Source organism: Rhipicephalus microplus, chromosome 3 (assembly GCF_043290135.1).
Source record: "Rhipicephalus microplus isolate Deutch F79 chromosome 3, USDA_Rmic, whole genome shotgun sequence".
NCBI lineage: Eukaryota > Metazoa > Arthropoda > Arachnida > Ixodida > Ixodidae > Rhipicephalus > Rhipicephalus microplus.
In genome coordinates this window covers 200,766,208-200,779,464 of record NC_134702.1, presented here as the reverse complement: position 1 = coordinate 200,779,464, position 13,257 = coordinate 200,766,208, and the positions used below count along the sequence as shown (strand labels likewise).

At 44.7% G+C, this 13,257-nt stretch overlaps 1 pseudogene; it reads right to left on the bottom strand.

Moving 5' to 3' along the window:
• Positions 1-5,359: 5,359 nt before the first annotated feature.
• LOC142803475 (uncharacterized) lies at positions 5,360-12,541 on the bottom strand (annotated as a pseudogene).
• Positions 12,542-13,257: the final 716 nt, after the last annotated feature.

Sequence of the window (13,257 nt, the reverse complement as noted above, 5' to 3'; positions counted from 1 at the left end):
ATATGGCGGCGCGCTGTCAACAGCGTGGTCGGCGCGTCGGCGGAAGTAGAATAAAAGCGGAAAAGCGTGCAGCGCCATCTGGCTGTAAATGAACTAACTACACTTTTCTGGCGGGACATTTTGAACTTTTGTTTTTTTTTTTTTCGAAATATCCGCTTTCAAAGTTGGGGTGCGGCCCTTACACGAGGGCGGCCCTTACACGAGTATATACGGTAAACTTTTTGAAATTTTAATCACCAACACACCGAAATTCAGAGTTAAAATGGTTGACGTAAATAACGGAGGTAGATAAGAAACAGAGTTAGGAGCAGATCAGAAACAATGCTTTTCACCAGTAATTGAATGTAATTGAAGAATTACTTTGCCATGTGCAGTGCCGAGTGCTGTCACATGCAGCACTAAGGTTCGTATACAGCAATTTCTCAGATGTATTTGCGTGCTGTTTCATTTATTTTTACATTGTTTTAAATTCACTCCTGCTTAAGACTGGCAGTGTGCACGAAATAACTAAAAAACAAATAAATAAATAAATAAATCAGATGTTCAAGCTCAACCTATGCTCACCAAGTGGTGTCGTAAGCCTAGCGCTACCTCTAATGCAACGCTAATGTTCATTAACAATTTATAGGGGCAGTTCATGCTTGCTGAATAACATATCATTAAAAAAAGCATCAAAAGAAAGATTAAAACTAAGCTGTGGACGAACTGTAAATAAAGCTACGTTGGGTGAACTGTGCATTCGCATGAACTGGACGAGGGAAAAGACTATTTCAGCAAAATGTATTGATTGACTAATACATGGGGTTTAACATCCGAAAACCATCATATGATAATGAGAGACCCCATAGTGGAGAGCTCCGGAAATTTTGACCACCTGGGGTTCTTTAGCCTGCACCCAAATCTGGGCACACGTGCCTATAGCATTTTCGCCTCCATCGACAATGCAGCCACCGTAGCCAGCATTCGATCCCGCAACCTGCGGGTTAGCAGCTGAGTGTTTTAGCCACCAGAACTATCACTGTGAGGCTTGAGCACAGGGTAGGAGCGCATATCTATCTGTTAATAGCGTTCTGGTGCAATTTCATGAAATCTGTGCAAGTTATTAGAACATGCAATTAGCTGCGAAATTCAACACTGCTTCACATATTGTGGAGTTTTATTCCTGCTTCCAGTAAAAGATCATCTGAGTTTGGCTGCTGCATGGTATGTTAAAGTGAGAACAGAAGTGTCATTTTATTGTGATCATGACATTATCTCTTAGATAACATGCATTATGAAATACTGTTCTTTCACATAGTCATTTTTTTCAATAACTATGTCTGCAATATTCCCAATAACTGTGTCTGCAAATACCACGTGTATGTGTACTGTAGAACTATGCTTCTGAATGCAGTAGCCATGTTTTTTGTTTTACAATACGATTTTTTTAAATAGTTGGGTTGCATGGACAACATTGTACACTACTACTTCGGCTGCATGTTTTATTCAACATGACAGAGATATGCATTAAGTGACATGTACGGTTCCTCCCCTCCCCCATGCTTCATTTTTCAGTTTTTTCAAAACAGCCCAAAAATTTTTGAACGTTGGATTACCCATCAGTCTGGGAGGGTCAACTGTGCTATCTACTTTTTAATGTGGCAAGACCCACGCTATGTGCATTTCGGTGTCCTTCTTAAATGCGAAGTTGCATCTGGAGAACGCCTGGGCTCCAACTGCTTAATTTATTACATGAGTTTCATGAGCACTGTGGGTGTTAACAGTGTGCAAGCTGGCAGTTTGTCATGTGATGTAAAAGGAAATTAGATGGCAAAGTACCCTAGAGCGAACGCGCGGCGTAGCGAGAAACAGCACACCGTCACAAAACAACTAACATTGAAACAAGTTCGTCTCGTCTAGGTTTACGCACGGAGCACAGAAGACCGCAGCGTAAATTCCACATGTGATACAACCCACTTAAAACAGCTGACATCAGGAGTAGTTCAAGTGGCGCGTCTTCTTCGCCGGCCGGCAGCCCGAACAAACGCAGTAATAAATAAAAAATCGGAGCGCACCAGCTGCGTAAGAACACAAATCGTTTCAGCGACACTGTTAGCGAAAAGCCCACACGTTTCGGCACAATTTCTACCGCGTATTGCTTCAACAAGCTTCACCAGCATATTGCAAAACTAGCAATATGCTAATGTCTACGTGCGCCACCATCTTGCATAAAAAACAAAAAAAAGTCCAGAAGTACGTTTAGATCACGTGATTGCCTTCAGCCAATAGCAATGCCGCATTTTCCCGATACATCTCCTGGGATATGAGACGTAAACACGCGGCCGGGCCAGTAGAACCATGCAGTAAACACGCGGCCGGGCCAGTAGAACCATGCAGCAGTATATGTTTTTTTTACATCTGTTTTTCCCCTTTCCGTGTTTCTCTGCTAGCACGCGATTTTCGAGTTGACCTTGCCTTAGGCGCTGTGCGGTGCTCCCAACTGAGCTGCAGAAATTTGTTTGTTTCCTTGGATAAATGGCACGTACCCACCTTGGGAAATTGGTTAAGCACCTTCTTTTTCCAACCACTATCACCATCAACTTGGCTTGCCTGTACTTTTCCCGTGCTTTTAGCTAATAAATGGCATAAATGCATTGTTTGAGTCAAATTTGCTTATGCTAGCGATCTAATATTTACGTAATGAAATATTTGAGGCAGAAATGCATGGTTTCTTCAGCCAGTTTTCCTATATGTATTCGCTATTAGCCTAGTTGCACACACACACATTTTTTTTTACTATGGTACTGTTGTCTGGTACGGTCTGAGGACTCCATCTTCACTGCTGATTGCCCAATATTCTCATCCTCACCCTGCAAATAAATTCGATCATTCTTTATTCAACCGTAACAATATTTTTGTTGCCTTCTTGGCGAATGATGTTGCCAAAAGTTTTCTCAAGGTGGATATGCTTACCCGCCAAAACCATGTACCAATTAAATTACTAATATTTTGTTATTTGGGTCTATAATGTAACCGGATTGTTGCACAAGTACTCATGGCCAAATAAAGTAATCGAGCTTAAGACCACAGGTATATTATATTTCACTGTCTCCCAGGTATTATTTTTGAATGTTAAAGAAGACACAATGGTGTTTATATTGTTATGTGGAAATACTCATTCAGTCATAATAATAAATCACGAAAGTGCAATGCGACTATTGTTTTTGATGACAGAATAATCAAGAAGGTTAAATGTCAAACATTTCTAGGAGTGTAATTTCAGGAAGGTCTGACCTGCAACACACATGTAGACAAAATTGTAACAGAATTAATATAAACCATTGGCTGCTTATACAGATTGAGTACTCTGGTTCCTTCTTGGCTGAAAATTTCATTGTACTACGCACTATTTTACTCCCGACTAACTTACGGCCTATTAATCTGGGGCACGACCACACAAAAAAATTATAGGAAGCTGATTGTGCTGCAGAAAAGAGTCCTACGGGCATTTGAGGGTTACCTTGGCCCTTTACAAAATTTTAGAACACAGCCTGTTTTTATCAAGTATCTATGTTAAAGGCAAATCAAGTGTACTATTACAAGGTAATGCAACATACCAAACAAAACAGGACACTTTATATCCCGGATGCCCCCACCAACCCGCATTACAGCTTTAGGCAACACAATCTGAAAACACCAAACATAAGAACAAATTTTGGCAAACAGTCACAAAGTTACCAAGCACCTTCACTACTCAATAGAATACACGAATTCACGACGAAGTTGTGGAAGTGTCGAGTGAATCATCTAAAATATTGCTCATTTCATAAATATTGAGTTTGTCTTACAAAGCTGCTGTATGTATTTTCAATTTCCGTGTCTCAATTGCAGATTTTAATTGTTGGCTGGGGTAATATGACCTATCAGTGTATTACGTCACATTTTTTGTTGCTGTTTTTTTGCCAACATAACGTGTTTATTGCTTTCACACTTCTTGTGAAAGCAATAAACACCTGCTCTTTAATTTCGTGACTATTCAGTTGAATATGTCCGTACAGTATACTTTGTATTGACTTGTGCTATGTGCGGCCTGCATGTCAAACTGTTGTAGGAGCAGAAGCCTTTGTCAGGCCACATGGCCTTTAGCTTTTGTTTTCTTTCTGTTTTAAACAGAATAAATAAATTCCATTCAATTCAAGTCAGTTCAATAAACCACAGTACGACTCGTGCCAGAATGTCAACTTCTCGAGGCCTTTTTAGATCTGTCCTAGTATACACTGAGAATGTGAGCTAAAATCACTTGACAATATATTTTATGCCAGTATAAATAAATGCATGCTGTTTTACTATACACTGTAAAAAATGAGGACCCTCTTTCACAGTGAATGCTGAAGGTATGACGGTGTTGAGCGATTCCGTGAGCAAGAATACAACTATCTCCTTAAGACGTAACCTCTTCACGCAAGTCATGCGTGACTTGCGTGAAGTTAACACAAAACAACCCGTGTCTCTGCAGGTGACAGATCTTATTCTGTGATCAAAATAAAACAATTTCTTTCAAACGAGGTGTTCTTACGTATTCTATACGTTATTGCAACTAATACAAAAATTGTTTGTATTGTTCCACACAACAGTCTGTTGTATTATTCAGAATAGCACAACAGTCTGCTGTATTGTTCCGCACAACAGTATGCTGTACCACAGCTGTGCCATGTAGTCTGCACTGTAAAAAATGAGGGCCCTCCTTCACGGAGGAAGCTGAAGATATAGCGGTGCTGAGTACATCCGTAAGACCAATTAAACCAGTTTCTGTAAGAAAGATTCCTCTCACGGAATGCTAACGTTAGCACGGCCATCACAAAGCACTCTGTCCCAGCTTATTTAATAACACACTTTTCCGTGACTGAAACACAGCAATTGCCTTAAAACATAATATTAATAGGGGCATCATATGTAGCTATGATCACAGCCGAGTACTTCATTCTGAAGAAGCACCCTTTCGTGACTGTATTACAGCTGTTTTCTTATGAAGGAGTCTCCTACAAACATCTTACGTTACATGTAAACGCAACCCTCCGCTCCAAGAACAGTGTATACGTAGGTACATAGCCTCCTATATAACTTTCGTGCCCGCGCATTGGAGCTAAATACATACTTGCCATCCGTCCCTCATAGTCCCGGTGCTTGCCGCCAGAAGCCACACCGATCCCATAATAACAGCAGACGACGTGGACTATGTACGCTTGCGTTTATGACGGTCTAGAAACCGTCTACATTGCATTGGATTATGCGTATACGTTAAGAAGTGCGCACACGTAAAATTTTTAACACAAGCACAGTATGCAGAATGCAATGCGAGCTTTTTTATTTGATTTCGCGCTCAAAGCTTGAGCACTTTTCTAGACAACAGTTTGACATGAAAATCTTTCGCCAAGTCGTGTTTGTCAGTCACACTCGTCGCGAAGTTTACAAAAAGTGGGCGGAGAAACTTCACGAGCACAACCTCCAAAAGTTTTTCATGGTGTCCCGGGGTCGAGCACTTGAATTTGTCACGTTTCTGTAGTATTTCCGCGGCGCTGTCAACGGCAGCCTTCAGTGGCTGGTTCATCTTTCTTGCTCTTGCGAGGAAAACTTCCGCGTAATTCTTTAGAGAATGGAAAACCATTACGAGCTCACTTGACGGATAGAGGAGTCCACTTCTGTCCTGGTGCCTAATTAAGGCATTCGATGGCGCAGAGGTGTTTGGTTTAGTCACCAGAGTGAAGCATCCATCACAGGAAATGGTTTTGTGGACTGTTCTTGCAATATAGCCACCAACCATTGCTAGTACAGCAACGTCTGGCGTTGGGAGCAACGTCTTACCCCTGTCGAAACTCTACTCGAGGGTCGTGATTGCCTCTGCTGGAAATGCTTCACCGTCATTCTGCTCTGCTCTTGCCGATCGGCGTAGGGGGGCTGATGAGGAGCAGCTGCTGCTGTCTGCAGTAATCACGTTGCTGCTGCTGGACGTGCAGACTATGCCAGTCTTCAGTGCTTTCTCAATCCCAGACAAAACTGCCCTCACGTCTGTCTGGTCGTTTGAGCCTGTAGATTTCCTCAACCACCCAAAGAAGGCCTCTATGGGGTCAGAGGACATCTTCCTAGTCAGAATGAAACGGAAGCGCCTGCAGGGGCGCCTGCGCAAGCAGGCGTTTGGTGTGTAGCGACACCACGGACCCGAGCTAACGGGGGAGTTTTGACTCCCTCCCACGCCTAGCCGTGCGTGGTTTTGCCGTGTCCGGGGAAAAGGGGATCCTGGGGGTTGAGCCGACGCCGGGTGATTGGACCTTAAAAGCCCCCCGGCAGAGGCAACACACCCCTTTGGCCCTGGCTTCACGTAGACGGCACCTCTGGGCTGACCCACCCAGGGGAAATCGGCAGTCGCCTTTTCCTATCTCTCTCTCCCTATATCTTCGTCTTTTGTTCTCACTTTACATCTTTCCTGTCTCCTTCTCACTTCATTTTACTTCCAATTTTTCCTGGCGGCAAGGGTTAACCTTGTGTGGCTATCCAAACTAGGGTAAACCATATTGGGTTATAGTAACTGCGTACTGCTGGCGTTGCGCAGACATGCCCACATGCTCTGCCACGTCCCCTTGTTGGACTCCATGGTGGGTGGTAGGCGCCGTTACCGAAAAATCCACATTTTCCCATGGGATCCTCGACCCCCTCTCTAACTGATCGTGCCTCGAAAAGGGTACGCACCGACGCAACTTTACTACTTTGGCCTAAAAACAAACTTTCCCAAAATACCATGTCCTTCACTGCGTACAATCATCTACAAAAGCTAGAGCAATCTCACCCTTCCTTGTAGCCAAGTGCTTGAGAGAGACCATTGGAACCGGTTATAAGGCCACGAAGATGGCAAGTGGTGATCTGCTTCTCGAATTAAAAGACAAAGAACAGTACAATAAACTCTCGCACCTTATAGCCTTTGGTAACATCCCCGTCTCGGTGAGCGCACATCGTACCATGAATACAGTGAAGGGCGTGGTATCGGACGAAGATTTGATGACGCTGAGTGAAGAAGAGGTTCTTGATGGATGGAAGGACCAAGGTGTGATACATGTCCAGCGCATCAAAATCAGACGTAACAACAATGAAATAGCTACAAAGCACTTGATACTCACCTTCAATTCAACCACTTTACCTGAAACTCTCGAAACTGGCTATGTAAAACTCCATGTCCGACCTTTCATTCCAAACCCGAGGCATTGTTTCAAATGCCAGTGATTTGGTCATGCATCCCAGAGCTGCCGAGGGCAGCTGATCTGTGCTAAGTGTGGCACAACCGGCCACAGTGCTGATGAATGTAGACATGATGAGGTCCTCTGTGCAAACTGCGAAGGTAGTCACCCCGCATACTCCAGAGCGTGCCCAGCCTGGAAAAAAGAAAAAGAAATAATAGCTATAAAAGTAAAGGAATATATCACATTCAGAGAAGCAAGACAACGGATGTCGTTAACATTGGCACTAAAAACACCTTTCGCCGAAGTGGTGCAACGAGGGGCGGCACCACAAAGGCCCTTGGCAGTTGCCCAAACCGCGCCTAGCGTGCCGAGGCCAACGCCACAAGCCCCCACGGCGGGAGCAGCCAGTGCTGCCCTGCCCACACTCATCCTGTCCACACCAGTGACCTCTACAAGCTCTGGCAGCAGCCAGGGCAATCACGAGGCCAAGGGGGCTTCATCAACCCCCAGCTCGGTGGGGACAAAGACTTCGTCGATCGAGGCGAAGTCTAAGCGACGCACAGATCGCTCTTTAGAGCGGGTGTCCAGTGCCTCGCAAGAGGCTATGGACACCAGTTCAAGCCAAACGGCGCAGGAAGCGCCGAAGAAGCGGCGAGCTTCGCTCGACCGCCCCAAAAAAGACAGAACGCCGATTACAGGGTCTGACAAAGGCCCTGTAAAATGAGTTAATCCCCGTCTTCTTTGCACACAGCACTTTTTCCTTTTTTTTCCACAATGGACAAATTCATACAGTGGAACGTAAGGGGAATGCTTAGAAATTTAGATGACGTCCAAGAGCTTCTGTGTAAGTTTAACGCGAAAGTGCTATGTGTGCAAGAAACGCACTTAACTCCTAAGCACAAGGACTTTCTACGACAATATATTATTTTCCGAAAAGACTGGGAGGATCCTGTCGTACCATCTGGCGGTGTAGCCATTATAGTCGATCGTAGTATAGCATGCCAGCATTTGAAGCTCCAAACGGCCCTGGAAGCAGTGGCCATTCGAGCTGTACTTTTTAACAAACTCATTACCATATGTTCTGTGTACATACCACCGCATCAACAGCTACACAGACGTGATCTGGAATCATTAATAGATGAACTCCCAGAGCCATTTCTGGTTCTAGGTGATTTTAATGCACACAATGTCCTGTGGGGCGATGCTCACTGTGATGCGCGAGGACGTCTCATTGAGCAGCTCCTTTTCTCTTCTAGTTTATGTCTTTTAAATATGAAGGAGCCTACATATTTTAGCCTTGCAAACAACACATACTCCTCCATAGATCTTAGCATTTCATCACCGTCCCTTTTACCTGTCTTTAAGTGGAACGTTCTTAAAAACCCTTATGGGAGTGATCACTTCCCAATCATCCTGAGTGCGCCGAACAAAGATCAACTACCCCCGCAGGTTCCTCGATGGAAGATTGACTCAGCTGATTGGGAAGGGTATAGAACTCTTACACACATGACATGGACTGAGCTGTCTGCCCTGACCATAGATGACGCTGTCATGTATTTTACAGCTTTTATACTTGATGCCGCATCTAAATGTATTGCCAAAACGAGTGGCATGTGTTCTAAACGGCGAGTCCCATGGTGGAACGACGCATGCAGGAAAGCACGGACCACTCAGAACAAAGCATGGGCGTTGCTTCGCGATTCCCCTACAGCAGAAAACCTGGAAAATTTCAAGCGGGTCAAATTGCAGGCAAGGAGAACGCGTCGACAAGCTAGACGAGAGAGCTGGACAAAGTTTATATCGAGTATCTACTCGTACACAGACGAGGGAAAAGTGTGGAATAAGATAAAGAAAATTAAGGGCCAACAAACGTATTCTCTTCCACTAGTTAATAGCCTCGGGGAAAGCTTGGAGGATCAAGCCAACTTTCTTGGCACACATTTCGAACACATATCGAGCTCCTCACACTACTCCGAATCCTTCCAGAATTACAAGGCACGAACAGAAAAACAAAAGTTAGAAAGAAAATCCGCAAGAAATGAGGCATATAATGCACCATTCTGCTTAGCAGAACTGTGAACAGCACTCAGCTGCTGTAATACATCTACCCCAGGTTCTGACAACGTAATGTACGCGATGCTGAAGGAACTACCCTCCGAAACTAAAGAAACCCTCCTCTCTCTTTATAATCGCATATGGTTTTCGGGTGTGATCCCCTCCTCCTGGAAGGATGCTGTTATAATTCCAATTTTGAAGCAGGGAAAAGATCCCTCTACTGTATCAAGTTACAGACCTATAGCATTAACATGCTGCCTCTGCAAGCTATTTGAAAAAATGATTAATTGCCGCTTACTCCACTACTTAGAAACAAACAAATTGCTCGACCCATACCAATGTGGATTTCGAGAGGGTAGATCCACCACCGACCATCTGGTTCGTATTGAGGAACAGATCCGAGACGCTTTCGCCCACAAACAATACTTCCTCTCTGTGTTTCTCGATATCGAGAAGGCCTACGACACAACATGGCGTTTCGGCATATTAAGAGACTTGTCTCACCTGGGTGTGCGCGGTAGAATGCTTTCCATAATCGAGAGTTACTTGTCCAATCGGAAATTCCGTGTCCGTGTGGGCAGTATTCTCTCCCAAACATTTGTGCAAGAAACGGGAGTACCACAAGGTGGTGTACTTAGTTGTACACTTTTTATTATCAAAATGAATTCCTTGCATCTGTCCATCCCCCGCAACACGTTCTATTCCACATATGTCGATGACGTCCAGCTTGGCTTTAGGTCTTGCAATCTGGCAATGTGTGAGCGGCAGGTTCAGTTAGGTTTAAACAAGCTCTCAAAATGGGCAGAGGAAAACGGATTCCGACTGAACCCACAAAAAAGCACGTGTGTCCTGTTTTCCAGAAAGAGAGGCATGCACTCAGAACCCGACATTGAACTTAACGGTCAACGTCTGTCTGTTAATACGGAGCATAAACTCTTAGGATTAATCTTGGACAACAAGTTGACCTTCGTACCGCACATCAAGTATCTAAAAACAAAATGTTTAAAAGCCATGAATGTTTTAAAAGTGTTGTCACGTACTAGGTGGGGTAGTGACAGGCAATGTCTCATGAACCTATATAGAAGCCTCATTCGCACCCAATTAGATTATGGGGCCGTTGTTTATCAGTCTGCGACTCAAAGTGCTTTAAAGATGCTGGACCCCGTGCACCATTTGGGCATCCGCCTTTCTACGGGTGCTTTTCGCACCAGCCCTGTAGAAAGCCTTTATGTTGAGTCAAATGAGTGGTCGCTTCATCTGCAGAGAACTTACATGTCCTTTGTTTATTACCTTAAGGTGAAAGCAGACAAGAAGCACCTCTCATACTCTACTATTAATGATTTGTCGAGCTCCATTCTGTTTCAAAACAGGCCTTCGATGAGGCAGCCCTTCTCAGTTCGCCTGGAGGGTCTAGCTGAGGAAACTGGGGTGGCACTTGAACACAGTTTAATGGCTCCTGTAGCATACCTGCCACCGTGGCAGTGGCAGACTATAGACTGGGATGTGTCTTTTCTTGAAGTTACAAAACATGCTCCTATATCCCATATCCGAACATACTTCCTGGAACTTCAACACAAATACACACGTCCTGAGTTCTTTACAGACGCCTCCAAGTCTAACTCCTCTGTGTCCTACGCTGCTGTCGGTCCATTCTTTTCGGATGCTGGCCCTCTACATCCAGGCACAAGTATCTTCACAGCAAAAGCCTATGCGATACTTGTGGCGGCTAAACACATCAAGCAATTACAAATACAAAAAGCAGTAATTTATACAGGCTCCCTCAGTGTAGTAACGGCTTTGCAGACTCTTAAAAAACACAAAAACCCAGTCCTTGTCTCACTTTACTCCATTTAGCACACTCTACACACTCAAACAACATGTTGTAGTGTGCTGGGTGCCAGGGCACCGTGAGATTCAAGGCAACGTGAGGGCGGATCAGCTCGCTGCATCCGTTCACAAAAGCACTGCCCCTACACCCATATCAATCCCGGCCCTTGATCTTAAACCATCTCTCAAACGAAACCTCAGAGTATACTGGCAGAGCAAGTGGGATACACACACACAAAACAAACTACACGTTATTAAGCCACACCTTGGTCATTGGCTGCCCGTATCGAATTCGCGTTATACAGAGGTAATACTAACGAGACTCAGGATAGGACACACATACACGACACACACACACCTTTTGTCCGGTGGCAATCCACCATTGTGTGACAAATGTGGTGAAGCATTGACAGTCCTTCACATTTTAATTGAGTGCAAACAATTGGACACTGTGAGAAAACAACACTTTCCATTACCCTACCGACAACATATACCTTTACACCCTGCAATGTTCGTCGGTAGGGAACCGCTTTTTAGTCACAAATCATTGTTAGCGTTTTTTAAAGAAATTCATAGTTTTCATATTATATACCCGGGCATCCCGTAGCATGACCTCTCCAGAGAGGTTTTTGCTACGGTGGTTACACAAGAAAGCACTTGCCTCACGGCCCTTGGACGCAAGGGTATTAACGAGTGAGGCACTTGTGCTAATGCCATACTAATGCCATACATATCCACCATCGTCTTTTATTATCACCAACTTTTGTCATCTATTCACACCACACACACCTTTCACGGCATGGTCATGATTTTATTACTTGTATGTTTTTACCCGCCTTACCGCGAGGAATTTTATGGCCCTTATACAGCCGCTTATCGCAATCATTGTCCATTTTTTAGTAAGATCAACTGGCGCTCTTTGGCCGTGAAATGGCCCTTGCGTCATAAAACATCAAAACATCATCATCATCAATGAAACGGAAGCTTGTGGCCGTGAGAAGGTACCGAACGCACTCCACGTTTGAGATGATTGTTATCAGCAAGCCCTCGTACGTTTCCTTGGTCAGAAAATTCTTAGCCGGGCTCTGCCGCTTGATTTCGGCCAGGTAGTCAAGAAATGATGTTTCAAGCCAACCTAGCCGTTCGTCATCTTCGGATTCGTACTGCTTGCAGTCCGGGTTGTTCTGGTGGACATGCTAGGTGCAGTTGCTTACGTCCATGAGGGTGAACCACCGGTACATGGTGTCCATGAATACGATGGTTGGACCAACGTGGGCGAAGCTTGCGTCGCATGTATGACCTGCCTGCTCTTTCAAGAGCTTCAGGGCCGTGGTCACAGTTGGCGAAACGACTAGCACTGCCCTCCTGACGTTCATTTTTTCCATGCTAGTCGGATGTACGTGCTTTCTTGTCAAGAACTGCACTGGCTTGACAATACTGCGCTGTTGCATTTTGTAGAGGTCTTTCAGGTACTGGGCGATTATTTCGCCATCCTTTCCGATATCGCGTGACAGAAACTGTGACCGTACATTTTTAATTAAATGGCACCGATCGAAAGCAAGAAAAAGTTTGCCATCTTGATTTGTCGAATGTGGTATGGAGTGCTTGATGTTACCCCCACATAGCAGTTGGAACGCCTTCACGTTAATCCGATGGTTGTCGGTAATGATCCGCATGATTCTAAAGCCTATACTCTCAACTTCTTTGAGTACGTTCATCATGATCTGGTGAAGGTTTTCACCGGTGCAGTTTTTAGTAAAAAAAATAGGATACGGGAATCTTATATCTCGTTGACAAGCCACTTAAAATGAAGCAAAGCAGCGAGTTTGCAAGAACTGGCTCTTCTGGCTTGCCCGGTTGCTTCTGCGGCAAGCAGTCGCCATAGTCTACTTCGCCAATGAAGGCATCTCTCTGCTTGAGATAGAGTAAGCGCTGCTTGACCCTCATTTCGTCCACAATGAGCGAACACGTCTGTGACTGAGCACTCCTGTGTGAAGCGAGCTCAGCTGACAGCCTCTGCTTAATCAAGTCTGTGATGCCTACTTCATTGCGTGTCGAACCAAGGAAGCACTCCAGCGTGCTTCGACAGGGTAGGCGGAGTAGCCTTGAGCTCCTTATGTGTTCGTATGCCCTCGCTGAGAGGTTACGAAGGACCACTGCGTGGCGG